At 31.5% G+C, this 14976-nt stretch overlaps 1 protein-coding gene across 1 annotated transcript in view; it reads left to right on the forward strand.

The window, feature by feature from the left end:
• Positions 1–14976, forward strand: part of LOC119616053 (unconventional myosin-VIIa-like) — a gene marked incomplete at its 3' end in the record, with an annotated part of 359052 nt that overhangs the window by 89628 nt on the left and 254448 nt on the right. The gene's annotated exons all lie outside the window — the stretch shown is intronic.

The raw sequence follows: 14976 nt of genomic DNA on the forward strand, positions 1-14976 counted from the left end.
CTGTTTGATGTGGGTCTGTTGTCATCAGTAATTTGATTGTTTAGTGTTATAGCCATTATGGGCCTTACTGCGGCAGTTGTTTGCTGGATTTGTTCGAAGCTTAAGTCGGATGTAGAAGCGTGTCGAGGTGGTAGTGGTGTAAAACGTTGTGGTTGGGTAGCGACATCATTGTTAAACCAATTTGCGACAGGACGTCTAATACTGTTTCCGTTGTCAGCATTTTCTATATTGAAAGTCAGTGGTCTGACAATACATCTATTCAGTGGTTCAGCTTGTCTTGGTGTCTTGGGTTGTATACGCGGAAGTTCATCTAGGAGGATAGTTCTTCTAATTTCCTCCCGGTCTTGTAAAATCCTCTGTCGCAATTGATCTCGGGTGCGTTCGAATTTTTCGTCAGCCATACTTTTTGGAATTATTGAGTAAAATTGATTCTATGGATGATATAAACAATAATTTTTATTAGTGACTATGATACACTAGTTATAAATATATAAAATATAGATTTAATTATTTGAGTAAAATGGTTTTAGTTAACTAATATGTGCTGTTTTGATATCCCCATCCCTATTGCCTTTTAGTTTAGCAATAACCATTGATGGCAAGTCGTTTATTGTGTAGGGGCCCTGGAATTTTGTGCCAGTTTTGCTGCGAAATTCTCCGCTGCATTTGACAACAGGTGTTGTCGTACCATAACCTATTGTCCTATTGTAAGCTTCCAAGGTCGTCTTCGTAGATTATAGTATCTTCGTTGTGTTTGAGCCGCTCTGTTCAGATTGTTTCTTACAATTTGGAAAACCTCTTTCAAGTTGTCAGCGTTGTTTTTGGGGTCTTTTAGGAGATTACCGGTTCCTACAGTAACTTCGTCATATAATGCACGGGGCAGTCTCGGTTCTCGTCCTCGAACAATGAAAGCGGGCGAATATCCAGTTGCCTCAGATGAACTGGTATTATATGCCAATGAGATCCGTTGTCGGTGATTATAACCTTTGGTACACCGAACCTAGCTAGTATTCGTTCTCTAAATGCTTTTATTAAACTGTCCGTAGTTGCTTTTCGAAGCGGGAATAATTTAGTTCATAACATCGTATTTCCGTGTTTTGAACGAGGTAGGGGGCCAACAAAGTCCATACATACAGTCCCCACGGCTTCTCTGGTGTTCGGGTTAACATTTCTCCTGGCGGTTGTCGTTGGCTTATTTTATACTATTGGCACGATTGACAGGAACATACATAGCGGCTTACATCTCTAAACAGCCCTGGCCAATAGTATCGGTTGTAAATACGGTGGGTCGTCTTCCTTATTCCTAAATGTCCGGCAGTGGGGTCATCATGATTCTACGGGTTGTCTTGAAAGTGCGTCAGCCACTACATTTTGTGTGCCTTTTCTGTATTTCACCTCAAATTGGTATTGTTGAAGCTCTAACGCCCATCGAGCTAGGCGACCTGTTGTAGTTTCGATTGAGTTTAACCATTTGAGTGACAGGTGATCCGTTATAACGATGAAATGATAGCCTTCTAAATACATTCGCATTTTGCGAATGCCCCAAACAATTGCTAAACACTCTTTTTCCGTCGTAGTGTAATTTTTTCCGCATTGTTTAAATGTCGACTCGTGTAGGCTATCACTTTTTCTTCTCCGTCTTTTTCTTGAGTCAATACCAAGACCATAGTCACTGGCATCCGTCTGTATGCTGAACGTCTTGGAAAAATCTGGGCAGGCTAACACAGGTGATTCGGTCAGTTTACGTTTTAGATTTTCGAAGGCGTGTTTTTGTTCTTCACCCCACTTAAAATGTTTTCCTTTTTTTAGTAGGGAAGTTAATGGAACTGATAACTTCGAAAAATCGGGTACACACCGTCTGTACCATGAGGCAATGCCCAAAAAACGTCATGGCAATCACTTTTTCAGGATCTGTTTTTATCCCTTCGCTGCATATAACATGTCCTAGATATTTTAACTCCTTCTTGAAAAACTCGCACTTGTCGGGGTTGATTTTCAATTTAGCTTGACGTAACCGATGAATAACTTCTTTGAGGTGAGCCAAATGTTCATCTACTGTTTTACTTATAATTATAATGTCATCTAAGTACGCGAACGCATGGGGTTCCATTACTGGGCCCATTATTTGATCGAGGGCACGTTGAAATGTTGCAGGGGCCGAGTGTAGAACAAATGGCATAACTTTCCATTGATATAAACCTCGTCCAGGTACACGAAATGCAGTTAGCGGTTTACTATTTGATTCCATAGGTATCTGCCAATATCCGTTTTCTAGATCCAGACAGCTTATATATTTGGCTTCTCTTAATCTATCCAAAATATCATTAATTCGTGGTAGTGGATATGAATCAGGGATAGATCTGTTATTTAACTGTCGAAAGTCCATACAAAGGTGCCAGTTTCCGTTTTTCTTATTAGCTAACGTAATAATTTATTTCGGTATATTGAATCTTTATGGGTCGGTCATCCTTCATTACGATTTTGTGTTCGGTGATGTTCGTTGGTCCCGGTATTTCCTTGAATTTCGATAATTCCATCTCAAGAAATCTACAAATTTTTGATTGTTCCTCACGGTCGAAATTAATAGTTGTCTTTGTATTATTAAATGAATTGAGTGTACTCACGTTTTTGTTGGAAACCTTTCTTACTTCCGTACTTGTATTGAATTCCTGGGTTACCATGCATTTGGCAGGGGTGTGGTTAATACTCGGTGCTGTGCTGTCTAAACGGAGTGATATATTACCAAATGTTATGGTTGTTTGTAGTAGTCGTAGTAAATTTAATCCGATAATTATGTCTTCTGTTGCTGATGGCATTACTAAAAATATTATTTTCTTCTCGTCCGGGCCTATTTTTACTTCACACTCAATTCCGTCACGTACATGGGTTCTGGATCCGTCGGCAAGAGTTACTTCAATTTCTTGAGAAATTTTGGGAAAATCTGCTAATATGGTACTGCTTACTTCTTCACTAACGTAGTTGCTTGTAGCTCCGGTATCGATAGTTGCTGTCACAAATTTGTCTCCAATTTTTATTTTTGAGCTTAGTCTGTAGTCATCGCACCATAAATTTGTAAATTCAAATATCGGGTAATTTAGATTTCTATCCTTGGAGGAATCTGCAGGAATTTTATTTCTTGTATTTTCCTCATGACTGTAGCTCAAATTAATAAAATTATTTTGATGATTGCTGACGTCCAATATCTCCTTCGAAGTCATCTGCCAAAATTAATAGTTCCGATAAATTTTTAATTCTTTTTAATTAATTTTTTCGATGAATGTAATATAAGTAGTCCGGATGTGCGTTCCTAAAAATTCTTTCTAGTTTTTCTGATTCATTCATCTCAGAATGCCTCATTAAATTTTGTAGCGCCAGAACGTAATCCTTAAAAAGTTCTCGTGGTGGTTGGCATCGCCTTCTGATTTCATCCTCCAGTTTTTCAAAATAACGTGCTGGGAGAAAGAATCGGAAAAAGACACTTTTAAATGTATTCCATGTGTTCCAATGTTTATTGTTGTTACGGAACCACATTCAGTCAAGATTTCTGGCATAGCGCAAGGTAAATAATTTTTATTTATGTTGTACATCTCCGCCTTCTCTTCCAGGAGTTCAATGGATGATAAAGGGTCTCTTCCGCCATCGTATCGTAGATTCCATTTTCGGGTAGTTTCGATGACATGTTGGGGATGTTATTCGCTGTTCCATTTTTAATGGACTTGATTCACTGTTAATCATTATTTTTGGACACTTAGCTGGGGAAACTGGAGGACAAAGTCCTTTTATCACGGTATTAATTAATCATGTCCCTGCTCGAGCGCCATTGTAACGACGTATTCCTACCCTTAGCTAAGGTATGCTCAATCGAGTCCAAGATCCGTCACAAACATTTATAAATAAAAGAGGACACAATTAATATTTTCCTAAACGTTATAAATTGTCTTTATTTATTACATTTAATTAACCGCGAATACAATATTTAACGATACACGAACACTTAACTATTTGGATTAGAGGATTTACACAATCAAATATAATTATTGATATGCAAACGCATATTAATTTATTTGTTGTTTGGAACCCATTCGGTTCTTACCTCTAATCTTGCCTCCGCAAAACTCAACTTATGTTTGATTTCTGTCTGCCTTTTATAGCTGCGTGAGATCACATGTATACACACATACTACTGCGATCTGTATTTTGGCATCTCTGTTTTAAAAGCAGCTGTTGTATTGACAGAGTTGTACAAGCAGTGCTGAGTTTTATAATTAACATTTACTACTGTCCAATAGATGGCGTTATTAATAATTTAATTTAACGGACATTATAAAAATGCTATAGTTAATTAAAGAATTGAATACTGTCAAATATGTTGATAGATTTAAATAAAATAAATTTAAATAAAAATAAAATAAGAAATAAAAATAATTCACATCAAGGTGAGACTAAAACGAGCCTAGCGACTTTAGTCCTCACAAAGTGGACCCACCAAAAACAGCATTAAGGGGCATATCTAGTTTAAAACCACGAGTATAGCGATGAAATTCGACATTAATAAGTTTCATATGAGTTAAAATCTTCCTAATAAATATTATGAGGATCGGTCCATACCCTATCTCCCACATAAGGTCCCCTTAAGAAAATGACTTAAACGCTCATATGAGCCAAAATCTTGCTACCAAATTTTATGAGGATCGTTCCGTACAGAGTATGAAAATAAACTAAACGAAACGTTTGCAATTGTTTTGTTTTGATCTTTTCAGTGAATAAAACAGAAACAAAACCAAAACAACAAAAACGATTTTTTCATTTGGTTTTGTATTGTTTCTGCTTTTAAGCACATGATGTACATTAACTCAAATGTACGCAGTTGAAAAAGAAAACAATGGGAGCAAAACTGAAAAGTTTCGAGCAAAACATTTTTGCAAAACGTTTCCTGATTGTTTTGCTTAAATAAAATTTTTGAGTAGTATTAAAAGAAGACTTGTAAAGTTTTTAGTTTTTGTAGATGCCTATGTGAAATACAGTTGTAATAAAAACAAAAACAAAATAAAAACCATAAAAAATTAGATGAAATCAAACACACACTAAATGATTATTTCATAAAATACGTTTCTGCATTTGTTTTGTTCTCAAATGTACGATTGTAAAGACAAAAAAGCAAGTAGATGAACAAAAAATCAATTGTTTTGTTTTCGCTCCTTCTCACTTAAAAAGTATTTGTTTTAGTTTTGCTCATGTACAGAACAATTTAAAAATTTTGAAAAGTTTTGTACATTATGGAAACGTTTGCGAAATGTTTCGTTTGTTTTCCGTAATTGACCCTAACCCGCATATAAGGTCCCCTTCAGAAAATTATTGTAACGCTCATTACTAGACACCCATAACCCAGCGGTAAAAATACACATTATGTACTCGCTTACTTAAGTGATATTTCGTGGCAGTCAGTGGTGATGCTTTCACTTATTCTTCCACTTAGATTTAACATAAAAGTATCCTAGGCTCCCTCATCGATGTTCTCTCGCTTAGAATGTAAGCCACAATATCATTAAGACAAATTAAAATTTCACTTACATACATAATATGTTGAGTTCTAACCGAAGTTAATGAGACTCCTATAAACGCTTGCACATAAGAATGTAATGTATGTAGATTACAAACCTATTTGCATTTGTAAGTTGAAATACCATGTCTTCCGATTTTGGTTTAGAAAACATATTTTTTTTTTATATTTATTTTAAAATTATGCAAGTTTATTTAAAAATTATCATCAAATAATAAACATGTATTATAGTTAAATTAATAAAAATATAATTAAACAATATAATTAAACGAAGATAAATGAAATGAATTTTAATTTTCTTTTGAAACTTTAGGCCATCTTCCTTTACAGATCCTGTAAACAATCAAGAGGAAATTCTCAGTATTAAAACTAGAATATATGAATTTACCCCAATTATTTTAAATTTTTACAATAAAATAACTTTTTTAACAAAACACAACTTCACTTACAAAAAATCAACTTTAAACTGAAACAAAAAGGTTCTTCTTTTTATGTAGTATACAAAAGAAAAATAAAACGGTGTTTTTTTTTTAAAGAAATAAAAACAAAAAACAACATGAAAAAGGCAGCTAACTCTCTGCTTAAATCGTAATCTATGTTATAATTAAAGTGCATGATACGTTGGATTACGCATACATTGCACTCTAAGTACTTAGATTGCTCGTTTAGAACGTCATACTGAAGTCATCGAATATTATCTAAGTACTTTTTTTCATTTAACGCTGGGAAGTTTTATGCTAGCCAAAATCTCTCTACCTAAAAATACGAGTATAGGGGTGAAATTCGGTTCAAGTAAGTCCCTTTCGAGCCAAAATCTCTTAAAAAATTTTTATGTGAATCGGCCCAAAATTAAATACGAATAGTGCGATGAGATTCGAAAAAAAAAGTATTATTCGAACCGAATCCTTTTTATCAAATTACTACAATTGGTCCTTAATTGACCCTACTGTCCATATCCATTTGTATGTTCACGGTTTAAAAATTTAAGAAAAATATTTTGATTTTAAAAATAAATATTTTGTTAATTCAAAAGAGCCCGGTTCATAACTGACTTAAGATATATTCCAAATATCACTGATGTTTATAGGGAAGCATTCCTATTACGGTATACGGTTTGATGGTATTCGGCAAGGCCGAATATAATACTCTCACTTGTTTATTTTTCAATTCTTTAATTAAAAGAGCAATTTTTTCTTATTAATAAAATAATTAGTTTGTGGTATTACATTAGTCGAACGTAGAACGTTTGCAGTATTATTAATATCCGAAACATTGGAAACATCACTTAGATCGGACGAAATATTGTGGTTCTTGCAGAAATTGAGCGCCAAAATATAATCATTTAGTGTTGAAATAATATTATGTTTTTTCTTAATTACTTTACACATTTTCCAAAATGGTATAGCAGTTTTTTCTAAAGTGGTTAACATATTCACGATTCATTTCGAAATTTATTCATCTCAGTTTTAATCATCTTGTTAAGCCTTAACATTTCCCTGTGTTCATTCCTGTCTCTGTAACGTTTCAGTTTCTTCTTTGGATATTCTTAAAATGAATCATAAACTTTATATGATCAGGAATGGATTTGTATTCGGGAGTTATTCTACGCTTTGGAATACTATCTACTACTATCATTCAGTGCAGTTATGATTGTGTTTATGAATACTTCGATCATATCATCGATATGGTTATTTGTGAGTTGTGCTTGTATTGACATTTACTGTGGGAATATTTCTATTAATAGAAGTTTTAAATCAGGAGCAATTTGTCTTATTAAAATCATGTGTCATATTGTTAAATGTTTCGTAACATAAATATATATGACTAACAATTGGTAGATGATCAGAGCTGAGATCATTGATAACTTTTACTGCATTTATTGTATTTCGTTTTCAATTTCAATTCATTTATTTAAATTAACATTTTTGGCTCAATAAAAAATAAATAAAAGTATTCAATATAATAATAAACATTTAATGGATGGTTGATTTTGTTGCGCTATTTTACTTAGGATGTTGATCGGGCTAAACTGCGTACATGACTAACTTCAATACGTGTTGTGTGAGTTATTTGCAACATCCATTCTCCCTTCAATAAAGCTTTCTACAGAAGCTGCAAGTTCACTCCCACACATTTATGTTTTCCGAAATGTTTGTAAGAAAAAAGTCTAAAGTAGATGACTGTTTATTAGAATCCGATAGAATATTTGTGTAATCATATGGCAACGCTGAAAATTTGGGTTTTCTTACAAGTGTTGTAAGTAAAAAAGTAAGTTTCTTCTTTTCAGTATTTAAATTATTTGTAGATTTGCTAAACAAATTTGTTAAATTATATATGAAAAATTCAGTAAATAGTTTACAAATTTGATTTAAATCTAAAAATTTTTCAATAAAGATTTTTGCCGATTCTAGCAAAAAACTTGTTTGACAATTAATTTTAAATTTACCAAAATTAATTTTTGTTTTGGTAAAAAAATTTGTTTGAAATTGTAGTGAATTTTTAATAAATTGTTTAGCTAATAGCATATTTTTTTAATTGAGAAAAAATATTTTTTTTTTCAATTAATTCTGTGCTAATCTGTTTACTAAATATACAATTTTCGTGATACGTCCGATTTTAAGCAATTTTGCATTTGGTTTGGTAAATTCTTGTATTGAATCGTAAATTTCTTTTCTTCTGTGTTCTTTTTTCTACAAATTTTAATTTTATAGAATTAGCAAAATTTTTGTTAAAATTCAATATATATTTTTTAACAAAATTTTTATAGATTCAATATGGAATTTTGTGTATTATTATTGCCAAAACACAGTAAATAATTTATCTATTTCAGATAAAATAATTGTTTGAATTTCAGTACAAATACAAATAATTTGCGTTATTGTTTTAGTAAAATAATTGTTTGGAAATGTTGCGAATATTTATTAATGTTTTTCGTAAATAGTATATTATTTTAATAAGAAAAATCCTGAAATTTTTTCAATAAAGAATTTACGAATTTGAGTACTTGATTTTACGAATTTCGTGATAGGTCCTAATTTAGTAAAAAAATACTTGGCTTTATGAATTTTTTGTTTGATTTTGAATTTCATTTTATCTGTGTACTTAATATGAACATCAGCATAAGCGTAATTTCATTAGCTTTACAATGGTATATAGCACTTTTATTATATATATATATATATATATAATAATATATATAATATAACTAAAATATTAATTGTGTTCCAAACATCTACTTATGCTTGTTTTGTAAATAACGGTTTCTATGTTATTGTTTACATTATTTCGCAATGTTTTGGTAGCGTACATAGGCTTCGATAAATTTAAATAAAATTTGATCTAGATTGAATTTTAAAAAAACGGAAAAAACCGTTTCGGTCCGTTTCCGTTTCTGATATCTCATTGAAAGTATCTTTCAAGGACCTTTCTTATGATGCCAAAAAAATTATAAAAATCTCAAAAAAAGTATCTTTTTGTCCTTTGATCCAGCTCGCCAAATACAAAACTTAAAAAAATGTCATACAGAAGAAAAATAGTTAAAGAATACAGCTCTAAAATACAACAGTGAATTAAAATCAGGTGTATTCTAAGTTCTTATGTTATCAGGACTGCTTTAAAGTCTTTTCGTTAAATTTTTACTTTGTTTACATTTAAAATAAGTGTAAGAATAATGCAGGTACCAAAGATCCTACCAAAATCAAAGAATTAACAATTTAAATGAGTAATGAAGGAATATTTTTCGCAAAATTTTCTCAAATTATATGTAGGCCACTATCTTCTATTTAATATATTGCAGAAATGTACAAAATAACCGGGAAAATTGGAAACGTCGCCGCGTAAAATGTTTTGATTTTCAGTTGGAGCGAAAATTTTAACGGATATGAGACGTGATTGAAATAGCTAAGAGTTGTACAAGATATTAAAATGTATCTGTAAATACACAAACTATACAAAATTTTCATAATCTGAATCAATATAATGCATGTGTTCCACCTAAAAAAGAGTTTATTTCAGTAAAGAACGCTTGGAGTATCCCGATATTACGCAAACAAAGCTGAATGCAACTGGAAACTATATTTTGTTACAGATGGAAGTAAGTACTACATTTTTGGATCCAAAAGCCGAAGATTTGTATGGCGTAAACAAAATGCCGCTTGTGAATTAAAAAAATCATAAAGCAAATGTGTGGTCTGTAATGTCTGTAGGATGTTTGCAAAACATCATATTCGTGGAAGGACAGTGGATAATATAATTAATTAAATATTTATAATCTACATTTGGAAGCCAATGCATATATAACGATGAAAATTCGATATAAACATGTTTTATAGCAACCTAAATCTCTTTGTAAAATTTTATAAGGATCGGCCCATAATTGACCATACCCGCCATATTAGGTTCCCTTCAGAAAATAACTTTAAAGCTCATAACTGAATAAAAAACATTTATAGCGGTAAGATTCGACATCAACATATTTTATAGGAACCTAAATATCATTGTCAAATTTTATAAGGATCGGTACATAATTGACCATACCTCCATATAAGGTCCACTTCAGAAAATGTCTTTAACTCTCAGTACTGCTTTAAAAGTACTAATAACGCTCATTAATGGCTTAAAAATACGAGTATACCCAGCAGAAAAAGAACTTCCAAAGAAGCGAAAAAGAAGTAGAATTTACTCCATGGAAGTACTGAAAAAGAGCTGAAGAAGTGATAATTTTAACACAGTCTTGTCACAGGAGCGATGTCCTTTTTATTTGATTCCAAATTCACTACTTCTGAAGTCATTCTCAAGAAGTAATTTTTATGCTCTTCTTTTGGAAGTTATTCGGAAGTGAAATTGTATTATTATATTTCATAGATGTACATATATATATAAAAATGAATGTGTGTTTGTTTGTATGTTATAGACTACTAAACGGCTGAACCGATTTTCTTGAGCGTATTCCTGCATGTCTGGAATAGGTAATAGGCTACTTTTTATTTCGAAATTTCAAGTGGGCGATGAGCCACGCCCACATTAAGAAAACATAAAATCCGTATATTTGAGATAATATAACAGTTAGAGTTCTAAAATTTTGTCGGAGCCACTTTAGTGTCAATATGATCATTTATAATCATTTTAATGTATGTATGTATGTATGTATGTATGTATGTATGTATGTATGTATGTATGTATGTATGTATGTATGTATGTATGTATGTATGTATGTATGTATGTATGTATGTATGTATGTATGTATGTATGTATGTATGTATGTATGTATGTATGTATGTATGTATGTATGTATGTATGTATGTATGTATGTATGTATGTATGTATGTATGTATGTATGTATGTATGTATGCATGTATGTATGTATGTATGGACGTATGTATGTTCGCAGTCTATTGCCGCCTAAACGGCTAAACCGATTTTTTTCACAGCGTGTTCCTGGAAGGAAAAATAGGCTACTTTTTATTTTGAAATTTCAAGTGGGCGAGGTGCCACGCCTGCTTACTTAATAACTATTGAAAGTCGTATATCTTGGAAACTGGTGCAATTAGAGTCCTCAAATTTTGCACGGACAACTTTGACATCCATAAATATATTTTTGGACAAAATGGGCGGAATGGCTATAGTGGTCGTGGCACCTTCCATATTAAGAAAATATTAAATCAGTATATCTCAGAAAATATAACAGTTAGAGTCCTCAAATTTTGTCGGATCCACTTAAGTTTCAATATGATTATTTAGGATATAAAGTGGGCGCACTAGCAGCAGGGGGCGTGGCACCTCCCATATTAATTAAATACAAAAACTCGTTTATCTTGGAAACTATTAGAGTTAAAATCTTCAAATTTTGCACGAAGAACTTTAACATATCTGTAAACATTTTGGGTGATAAATTGGCGGACTACCAATACCCATACGAATTAAATACAAAAAATCTTTTATCTTGGAAACTAATAGAACTAGATTCATAAAATTTTGCACTAAGAACTTTGATATTCATATGAACATTTTGGGGAAAAAAGCGGACTTTCATCAGGGGGTGGCTTGGAACCCCCTTATGAATTAAATAGAAAAAATTGTATATCTGTGATACTATAGAAGCTAGAATCTTCAAATTTTACATGAAGAACTTTGACATTCATGTGAACATTTAGAGAAAAATGGGCGGACTTTTAATGGGGGGATTGATTAATTAAATACAATACAATATTATTCTCACTTTTCATACCTTACATTAAAATCCTTATTAGCGTTCCCATGTGTAAGTGTTTTTTTTATATTGCTTTTAGGGCAGCAAAGCACACTGGGTACAGCTAGTATATGTATATTATTTGACTTAAATAATTTTAACATTAATGAGGGTAATAGATATATTTAATAAAACAGAAGCCCAAAAGTAAAATTTTTTATCTCCCAAGAATGTAAGAACAAAAAAAAATGTCTTCAGCTTTGAAAAAATATAATTATTTTCGCATCTTCGGAAGTCTTTAAACATCACTTCCTTAGAAGGTTAAAAATTCATGTAGTGCTACTTTTAAAGTGGTGATAAATGTTATTCTTTTGGAAGTACTTCGTTTTATTTTTACTGGGTAGCGATGAAATTCGACATACATAAACAAGTTTGTTATAAGACAAAATCTCTCTGCTAAATTTTATGAGGATTGGTCCAGTGGTGAAATTTATCATAAACAAGTTTAATAGTAACAAAAATCTCTCTAATGGCCCTATTCCGAAAATCACTCTGATGTCTATATAAATTTGGAATAATAAAATTCAGTATATATAAATGAGAATACCTTCCAAAATTTACTTTAATTTTACGGCACAAAATTTTATGGTGGGTATAGAAGATTCGGCACTCATACTTGTTTGAGTTTGATTATAGAGGTGTTGCAATAAAAAAAACATATTATTTAAAATTTTTGCAATTAGAAAATTTATTAGGACAGTTTTAACTATCATAAGAAACATTTTTTTTTGTAAATCGTACAAATATTTTAGAAAATATCACAAAATATGTTTTTAAATACATGCTGTATGGACAATTGTTTGAGTCAGTGTATAAACAGTGTCGGACAAAACTAAAGCACTTTACTTGTTAGCAAAAAGCTTAGTAAAATTAAAATAAATTGTTATTTTGTAATAAATTATTATTAGTTTAGGAATAATATAGTCTAGAGATTATAGAAACAACGAAACATAATGTTGTTTAAAATTAAATACATTGTTTTTGAGCACATTATATAAATTAGCCTAAAATTGCAGCGACAAAACATAAAAGCACATAAATTTGGATATATTACATTTTAGAAAATTTTATGAAACTATTAACAAAAGTTACAATTAAATAAGTAAATAGTTTCTCTTGAAGACATTTTAAGAGCAAATTAACGTAAAATAAAGGGAAAACCAGTGTACTGAATTTTTATCACTTACTAGCTATACCCAGTGTGCTAGTAAGTGATGCAATATAAATAAAAAAAACACTTAACGATTTTGAATATTCTTACTTGTACAATAGTTTTCCACATATACAATTTGTTACATATGAGAGATGACACCCAAATTATTGCAAGTTCGCCAATTTTCCCGAACGTTAATTAAGATTTTAATGTAATCTATGAAAAAAATTTATAATCTAATAATTTACCAGTACCCCGTTTCTGTATTTTTCACATCGAGAAAAATTGTCGGAAAATTTGTGATCATCCTGTATAAAACAGGGGCGAACACAAGAAATTTAAATATTTGTTGTTAAATTTTAATGCGTACATTTTGAAAATAAACTGAATAACCCCGTTAAAAACTGGAACACCATCATATTTTTATTTTTTTCTCGATTTGAGAAAAATACAGAAACGAGGCACAGATGTACGAAATTTTGTATTTAATTCATATGGGAGTAGGCAGGAATACACTGTGCAAATTTCAAGAAAATCGGTTCGGTACTAGCTATACCCAGTGGGCTTTGCTACCCTAAAAGCAATATGTATAAATAAAAAACCTACTTAACGATTTTAAAGATTCTAACTACAATAGTTTTCCAGATTTATAATATGTTACGTATGAGAGATGTCAAGCAAATTATTGTCAAAGTTCTTCATGTAAAATTTGAAGATTCTAGCTCTAATAGTTTCTCAGATATACGAATTTTTCTATTTGATTCATGTGGGGGCTTCAAGCTCCCCAGATGAATGTCCGCACTTTTTCCTCCAAAATATTCAGATGAATATATTCAGAAGAATATTAAAGATGAGAGTCGCTTATATTAAAAAAGTCAAAATTCTTCAAGTAAAATTTGAAGATTCCTCCAAAATATTCAGATGAAAATTTAAGGTCTTCGTGCAAAATTTGAAGAATATAGTTCCATAGCTTCCCAGATAAACGAATTTTTGTATTTAATTAATATGGGAGGTGCCGCTCCCCTCATGGGTAGTCCGCCAAATTTATTACCCAAAATGTTTAAATGGCTGTTAAAGTTATTCGTGCTAAATTTTAAGATTCTAACTGTAATACAGTACTTTTCGGTTACAGTCACAACCATTAATTCCACATAAAATGAGGACTACATCGCTAAAGTGATTGTAAACCAAATTTTTTGTATATGCCACAATGTGCTTATAAAGAAAATCTTATCTATTCATTTTTTGTGAATATAAAAAAATAACAAGTAAGAGTGTTATATTCGCCCATGCCGAATCTTATATATTATAGGATTAGTTATCGATCCACCTTCATCAAAATCGGTAGAAAGATTTCAGTTCCCATAAAACTTGATCATGTCGAATTTCATTGTTGTACTCGCTATTTGGTGGCAGTAATGAGTTTTAAAATCATTTTCTGAAGGGGACCTTATATGGGGGGTAGGGTCAGTTATGGATCGATCCTTATAAAATTTCTCGCATTTTTAAGCCAGTAATGAGCGTTAAATTCATTTTCTGAAGAGGACTTTATATGGGGTAGGGTCAATTAGGGATCGATCCACATAAAATTCGGTAGAGAGATTTTGGCTCACAAGAAACTTACTTATGTCAAATTTCATCGCTATACTCATATTTTTTAGCCAATAATGAGCATAAAATTAATTTTTTGAAGTGCACACTATATGAGGAGTAGGGTCAGTTAACGACCAATCCTCTACCTCTTGCCGTTCGGCCACTATCGTGCTTTCAACAGACAGACGGACGGATCAATTTTTGTCTGTTTTAGGTTGAGGATGTTGGTCACAGTTTTATCTTCTATTTTTTTCAAACAAAAAATTTATATGTGAAAAGTGCTTATATCAAAAAATGGACTATAAAGTAATCTTTTTATATGAAATTGATCGACAGAGACATTTAAATCTAATAAAATTGACAATATCACTAATGTGACTATAACAGTGATGACTATAAGCGAAAACTACTGTAGTTGCCAAG

The sequence above is a fragment of the Lucilia sericata genome, unplaced genomic scaffold, assembly GCF_015586225.1.
Source record: "Lucilia sericata isolate MDLA Ls3-8-SP2 unplaced genomic scaffold, ASM1558622v1 Contig000054F_arrow, whole genome shotgun sequence".
Classification (NCBI taxonomy): domain Eukaryota; kingdom Metazoa; phylum Arthropoda; class Insecta; order Diptera; family Calliphoridae; genus Lucilia; species Lucilia sericata.